Consider the following 7,705-nt stretch of genomic DNA (forward strand, 5'->3'; position numbering starts at 1 on the left):
GGTAATTGAACCTCTGTTATAGATAGATAGGGACTTTCAAGCCAGGTCAAAATCTGAGTCTCAGAGAGGAGTCCAGAAAAAGATTTCAAATACTTTAAAAGCTAAAAGCTAATGGAAATATTTAGCACCGAAATATTTAACCCAGCTCAAGAGTATCAACCTCGTAGTCACATTAATTTCTTAATAATGAGGTGGACAGTTATATAATATATATCCTCCTACGCACAAACGGTTATGAGTTCTGGTTATAAGAACATAAATGAACATTTTAAAGATCTGATAAGTAGCCTGAAAAAAAGAAATACAGATACATAAACTAAAACAATTTCTTCCATCCTGCTCTATCAGAGGGTAAAATTCGTTAACTGTACAAATCATCTGTATTTACAAATGGAATATTCCTATTACCTACATTTTATGATCCTGAGCAAGTTCGACTGGCCTACTCTACCATTTTAAGTACTCTGACTCTCTACTGCAAAGTGCAAGCTGTGAAGGTGAGTTGTTATCACTCCGAACCATACCGAGAGCTACCACGAAGTAACCATCATCAGCATATCGTCCAGTGTCTGACAAGAGCCTTCAATATGCAACTAGGATAGTCTCAAAAGGAGCTTTTTAAAAGAAACAATGTCCCTCTAGGCTTACATATAAACCGAATAAAACATCTTACCTGGGATATTAGAACATAGTTGGTTCGTGCGCACTTTACGAACTTTTAAAACACAACGCACGTTACTCACGAAACGACCTAAATTCACGCACTTTTAGGTACTTTAGTATAGCCACCTTATTAATTATTATAGGGACCTTCGTATAGGTACCTTAGTATAGGTACCTTAGTATAGGGACCTTAGTATATGGACCTCAGTATAGGAACCTTAGTATAGGTACCTTATTATAGAGACCTTCGTATACTTATAGGGACCTTAGTATAGGTACCTTAGTATAGGGACCTTAGTATAGGGATCTTAGTATAGGTACTTTAGTATAGGGACCTTAGTATAGGTACCTTAGTATAGGGACCTTAGTATAGGTACCTTATTATAGGGACCTTAGTATAGGGACCTTAGTATAGGGACCTTAGTATAGGGACCTTAGTATAGGTACCTTCGTATACTTATAGGGACCTTAGTATAGGTACCTTAGTATAGGTACCTTATTATAGGGACCTCAGTATAGGAACCTTAGTATAGGTACCTTATTATAGAGACCTTCGTATACTTATAGGGACCTTAGTATAGGTACCTTAGTATAGGGACCTTAGTATAGGGATCTTAGTATAGGTACTTTAGTATAGGGACCTTAGTATAGGTACCTTAGTATAGGGACCTTAGTATAGGTACCTTATTATAGGGACCTTAGTATAGGGACCTTAGTATAGGGACCTTAGTATAGGGACCTTAGTATAGGTACCTTAGTATAGGTACCTTATTATAGGGACCTTAGTATAGGGACCTTAGTATAGGGACCTTATTATAGAGACCTTCGTATACTTATAGGGACCTTAGTATAGGTACCTTAGTATAGGTACCTTATTATAGGGACCTCAGTATAGGAACCTTAGTATAGGTACCTTATTATAGAGACCTTCGTATACTTATAGGGACCTTAGTATAGGTACCTTAGTATAGGGACCTTAGTATAGGGATCTTAGTATAGGTACTTTAGTATAGGGACCTTAGTATAGGTACCTTAGTATAGGGACCTTAGTATAGGTACCTTATTATAGGGACCTTAGTATAGGGACCTTAGTATAGGGACCTTAGTATAGGGACCTTAGTATAGGTACCTTAGTATAGGTACCTTATTATAGGGACCTTAGTATAGGGACCTTAGTATAGGGACCTTATTATAGGGACCTTAGTATAGGGACCTTAGTATAGGGACCTTAGTATAGGTACCTTATTATAGGGACTTTTTACCAAATGAACTTATACAGTACACATACCATCAGCCAGAACATTCAAAATACAGTGTAGACTGTAGTATTTTACATCGTGTTGGTTCCTTTCGATCGTGGCCGATTGCAATCGGGTATTCTCAATGTTCATTTATTGTCCACTTACTATATAGTATGTTTAAAAGTATTATATGACAAGTTAAGTCTTAAGAAGCTTATAAAGGTCGTTTTTATTGTTTATCCAAACCAGGCCTGCAAGATTTAAGGCAAACGCACGTTAATTAATGAACGAAAAATCGACTCACGAACCAACTATGGTTAAGAAACTGTAATCCTAGAATCATCCCGGCGAGGAGAAGGATGGAATTTTGAGAAGAGGAAATGTTCGAACCTACAGCCAGGTCCAGGGACACAGTTCTGTGTCGTTGCATCACTCAACTAAAAGCATCTGACAGGAGACTAACTACCTTACGAGACATATTTAAATGGTACGAAAGTCGGTGGTTTTTCGAAAAAAAAGCCGTATCGAGTATCGACCCCACTCCGAGAAATTTTACCCTTAACCATAAATGTGTAATGGAGAGTCGGAGAAATGAAATACCTCGCACCGATTTCGTTTGCGCCAACCAGCCGCGCCCACACGACGTGCACGTGCAGATCTCGGAGAGAGTCTGTATACAATATAGATACGTATGGGCTTGTAACATAGCCATCTTTCATATTTGAGACTTGTTACTTAAATAATGTAACTATTGGACTAATCTGCCGCCACAATCTAGAAAAATTCGAATGTTCGAGATCATGCCCATTTTTACATGTTGCAATAGGTCATTAAATGAGGCATATTATCTAAAAAATACTGCAAAACATATATAAAATGGTGAAGTTATCAAGCATTTAAAAAATCTCATTAGCAAAATTGATGGGGTAATCAAGTGAATCCGGAATCGTGATCCCACCTGTAAATGTGATGAACTGCTGTCGGACAGTTGTTTCTCACCCAATCTAGATCAAGTTACCTTGGGAAGATGATGAATCAAATCCAATAAAAAAGTGCTTAATCAGATACGAAATTTATCTTACCCATAGCTTAGTTTTCTAGGTACTGTATTCAGAGTTCAGTTCAGAGATTTTATACTGTCGATAATCAGTCTTCTTTGGCCAGGATATTGGTCCTTCTTAGTAATAACAGGTAACTAGTAACGCTTGAGTAGAAGGTTTTTAAATTTCTGATTGGATAAATGAAATATCTTGACCTCTTATGACTTTCGTTGGGACTAGCATGTTTTAAAGCACTTTAGTGAAGATTACTCTTACGGTTACAACTTAAGTAATGACATCGTACTGTAAATATTACTTTACTATAAATTCCCGGTTTATAAGTATGATCACGTTTAGAAGTTTTAATGTATCTAAAGTTTCCTACTCTCTATATTGTATTATATGGTTGTAGATATTTGTGTCACTACAAAACTTCAAAGTAAAAAATGCTAACATGACTCAAATCTTCGAACGACTCTCTATTACCTGGGCCCCATTCCATGTCTTCAACTAAACATTGTAGCCATTATATCTGTAATAAGTTCGATATCTACTTTCATAAGAGATATGATAGAATATGCCGGTACTTGCAACTAACTCTGTATGTACTGATTGAATACGTGGTTAATAACACGTTCGTGAGATTGAACACGCACGTACAGTGACCAAACGTCAACAACCTTTCCAACCTCCACAGACTTGCAGCAAAACTGTGTACACAGCAAAGTAGAACATGAAACGGAAAGCTTCCGATACTGATCTCCCTACGAAACACCTAATTGCTGACGCTGTTGGACCCCTCTCCTTCGAAGCCATGTCAAAACTCAGCAGGAATCCCTCGCTAAGATGGCACGCACAGCTCGGACGAAGGCCATGAGGCATCCTGTTGCTCCCCGCTCTTTGGCTGACCTTGTCCTAACTCCTGACTACATCAGAACGAACTGTGGCGAAACTTTCCTTCTTTGGGATTCTACCTACTCAGCAGAGAGAAGAAGATCTTTCCTGTTCGGCACTGTGGAAAATATGGATCGTTTAGCTGAGGCCCCTCATCTTGTCATCGATGGTACCTTCAGCTGGTGACTATCCACGGACTCTATCCTGACGGCTGGAGAATTCCCCTTACATTCGGCTTACTCCCCGTGGATTGGAGGAAGATGCAGCAACATGACCTAGCGAATGTGTAAAGTGCTTTGTCGCACTATAGTTCGTGTCGCACTACAGTCCAGGTAGCGCACTGTAGTGCGACAGTGTCGGCCTTGAAAATTCTCTGTCGCACTAGGGTACGTGTCGCACTACGATCCAGGTAACGTACTCAACTGCGACATTGTCGATCTTGGAGGTTTCGCACTAGGGTACATGTCGCACTAGAGTACGTGTCGCAATACAGTACGTGAACCATTCAGAGTTCAGTTCAGAATTTTTATCGATAATCAGTATTCTTTGGCCAGGATATTGGTCCTTCTTAGTATTAGTAATAACATGTAACTAGTAACGCTTGAAGTTTCTTTATAAAGGACTTATATAAATACAAGTAGTAAGTTGAATGTGCCAACTGTTTTAATAAGTTTAATAAATATTTAAACGAAATGGTTCCTGAAATATACTGTTTTCAGAAACGACTCATTGCTAACTCATCATTCGTTAGTTCAAGAACTATTTTCAAAAATTTCGTTGGGTGAATATTAGACTTTCGGATTAGGATACTTAAAATTAGCTGTCTTAAGGCATTTTAGTTGAAGATTCTCTTACGTTACAACTATAAATATAATGGACATCGTACTGTAAAATATTTAATTCCCCTGTTTAATCATAATCCTTTTTAGAAAAGTTTTTAATTCGTATGTTTAAAGTTTCCTCTCTCTATTTTTGTTTTATATGGTTGCATTATTTGTGTCAACCTACTAAAACTTAAACTAAAATATCGATACAATGATGACTGAAATAAGAATTTAAACTTAAATCTAAATTTAAGAAAATCATAAGTTCCTTCAAAGTATAAAAATGCTGAACAGTTGACTCAAATCATTCCGAGACGAACTCTCCTAATTAACTTGGGCCTCCCAATTCCCATGTACACTTCTACTAGAACTTCTAGCCAATTTAATATATTATGTAAATAAAGTTCTGATATCATATACTCTACATAAGAGATATGATTAGTAATTATTGCCCGGTACTTGCAACTAACATCTGTTGTATTGATTGATAACGTGGTTAATAACACGTTCGTGAGATTAACGCAACAACAACGGCCACGTGATCAAACCACGTGATCAAAACAGTCAACAACTTTTCCGGATTTGACCTGCACAGACAGACTTGCAAGCATAAAACTGTGAATACGTTAACAATGCCTGCATGTTCTTTAGCATGCAAAGGTCAAAGTAATGGAGCTTTACAGTAATTATGCTTGTTTTCCAGATTTTAAGCCTGCGTTAATGCCATGGAAACTATTGATCACAATAACTATAAAAAGTCTCGATATCGTCTAATTTCCATTCATCTTTATTTGTAAGTTTGGCTACGTTGCTCCATCTTTAATTTCACCACTTTAATCATGGTGAGTGATTATAGATGATTGTTAAAGACTGTATTTTCATAGATAGCAGAATAGCTTTATTTATCATTAGCGTTTGCATAATGTCAAAGAACCTAAGCACGTATAATGACGTTATTTAGCAATTATTTTGGAAAATATCAATGCTACATCGACATAAATAACCTGGATTTTGAACTGACATGTCTTTCAGAGAGAGTGCATCTCGATTCATCTCGGACAAGCCGGTGTTCAGATCGGTAATGCCTGCTGGGAACTTTACTGCCTGGAACATGGTATCCAGCCTGATGGCCAGATGCCTTCTGACAAAACCATTGGAGGTGGTGATGATGCTTTCAACACCTTCTTCAGCGAGACTGGAGCTGGCAAGCACGTTCCCCGTGCCGTCTTCCTTGACTTGGAACCCACCTGTTGTTGATGAAGTAAGGACTGGAACCTACAGACAGCTCTTCCACCCCGAACAGCTCATCACCGGAAAGGAGGATGCTGCCAACAACTACGCTCGTGGTCACTACACCGTCGGCAAGGAGATTGTTGACCTTTGCCTGGACAGAGTCAGAAAATTGGCTGATCAGTGCACTGGTCTCCAAGGATTCCTCGTCTTCCACTCCTTCGGTGGAGGTACCGGATCTGGATTCACCTCTCTTCTCCTGGAGAGACTGAGCGTGGACTACGGAAAGAAGAGCAAACTTGAGTTCGCCATCTATCCCTCACCTCAGGTATCTATCCTTCTTCTATATAATAATAAGTGTGCAATTCTAGGTTAATAGTTTCTGCATAAGTAATACTGCTGAATTATCTCAATCAGAAATACAAAATAGCTAGATTTATAACTCTTAATTCATTCAGGTCTCTACCGCTATTGTTGAGCCCTACAACTCCGTCCTGACCACCCACACCACCCTCGAGCACTCTGACTGTGCCTTCATGGTCGACAATGAAGCCATCTACGACATCTGCCGACGAAACCTGGACATTGAAAGGCCAACCTACACCAACCTGAACAGACTGATTGGACAGATTGTCTCCTCCATCACCGCTTCTCTCCGATTTGACGGTGCTCTGAACGTTGATCTGACCGAGTTCCAGACTAACTTGGTGCCATACCCCAGGATTCACTTCCCTCTGGTAACCTATGCTCCAGTAATCTCAGCTGAGAAGGCCTTACCACGAGCAGCTCTCAGTTGCTGAGATCACCAACGCTTGTTTCGAGCCTGCCAACCAGGTCAGTTCTATATACAAATATTTGTAAAAACTTACACATCGTCGTTATAAACAATGCAAAATCATTAAAGTGGTGTCTGGCTTTCCTTTTCAATGGTCTATATTATATTCTCGTTATTGTTCAATTCTAAAATAGTTAAGACAAAACCCTAACAGCGAGTAATTTTCAGATGGTGAAATGTGATCCTCGACACGGCAAATACATGTCTTGCTGTATGTTGTACCGAGGAGACGTTGTCCCAAGGATGTCAACGCTGCCATTGCCACCATCAAGACCAAGAGAACCATCCAGTTCGTTGACTGGTGTCCCACTGGATTCAAGGTTGGCATCAACTACCAGCCACCAACAGTTGTTCCCGGAGGTGATCTCGCCAAGGTACAGAGGGCTGTGTGCATGTTGTCCAACACCACCGCCATCGCTGAGGCCTGGGCTCGTCTTGACCACAAGTTCGATCTTATGTACGCCAAGAGAGCGTTCGTCCATTGGTACGTAGGAGAAGGTATGGAGGAGGGAGAGTTCTCCGAGGCTAGGGAGGATCTGGCTGCTCTGGAGAAGGACTACGAAGAGGTTGGAGTTGACTCTGTTGACGGTGAAGGCGAAGAAGAAGGTGAAGAGTACTAGAAACCCTGAAGAACTTCCGAACCACTTTTTCTGAAAAGAAATCTGCAAAAATTTTGTAAAATTGTTATGAATTGATACTATGGTTGATTCAAATCAATAAATATCATTCTTAATCAATAATCACGATACCAGTCTTTTACTTTGCTTCTAATCAATTAATTATCAGTTATCATTCGATATTTGTTCCTCCAGTTGGAAACTCTAATCTTTTGTGTCGGTTAATTTGGTGACGGTTCAGATTGGTGCATGGCTCAGTGTTTAATGGTTTGTTGTAAGCTATAGCTGTGATGGAGACACTTCATCATCTCATAACAATGCTCATAACAATGCATAACAATTTAACTCGGTCCAAATACAA

At 39.4% G+C, this 7,705-nt stretch overlaps 1 pseudogene; it reads left to right on the top strand.

Moving 5' to 3' along the window:
* The first annotated feature begins 5,414 nt into the window (after positions 1 to 5,414).
* Positions 5,415 to 7,473, top strand: LOC134811062 (tubulin alpha-1A chain-like; annotated as a pseudogene).
* The last annotated feature ends 232 nt before the right edge of the window (positions 7,474 to 7,705 follow it).

This window comes from Bolinopsis microptera, chromosome 2 (genome assembly GCF_026151205.1).
Source record: "Bolinopsis microptera isolate Bmic1 chromosome 2, MBARI_Bmic_1.0, whole genome shotgun sequence".
NCBI lineage: Eukaryota > Metazoa > Ctenophora > Tentaculata > Lobata > Bolinopsidae > Bolinopsis > Bolinopsis microptera.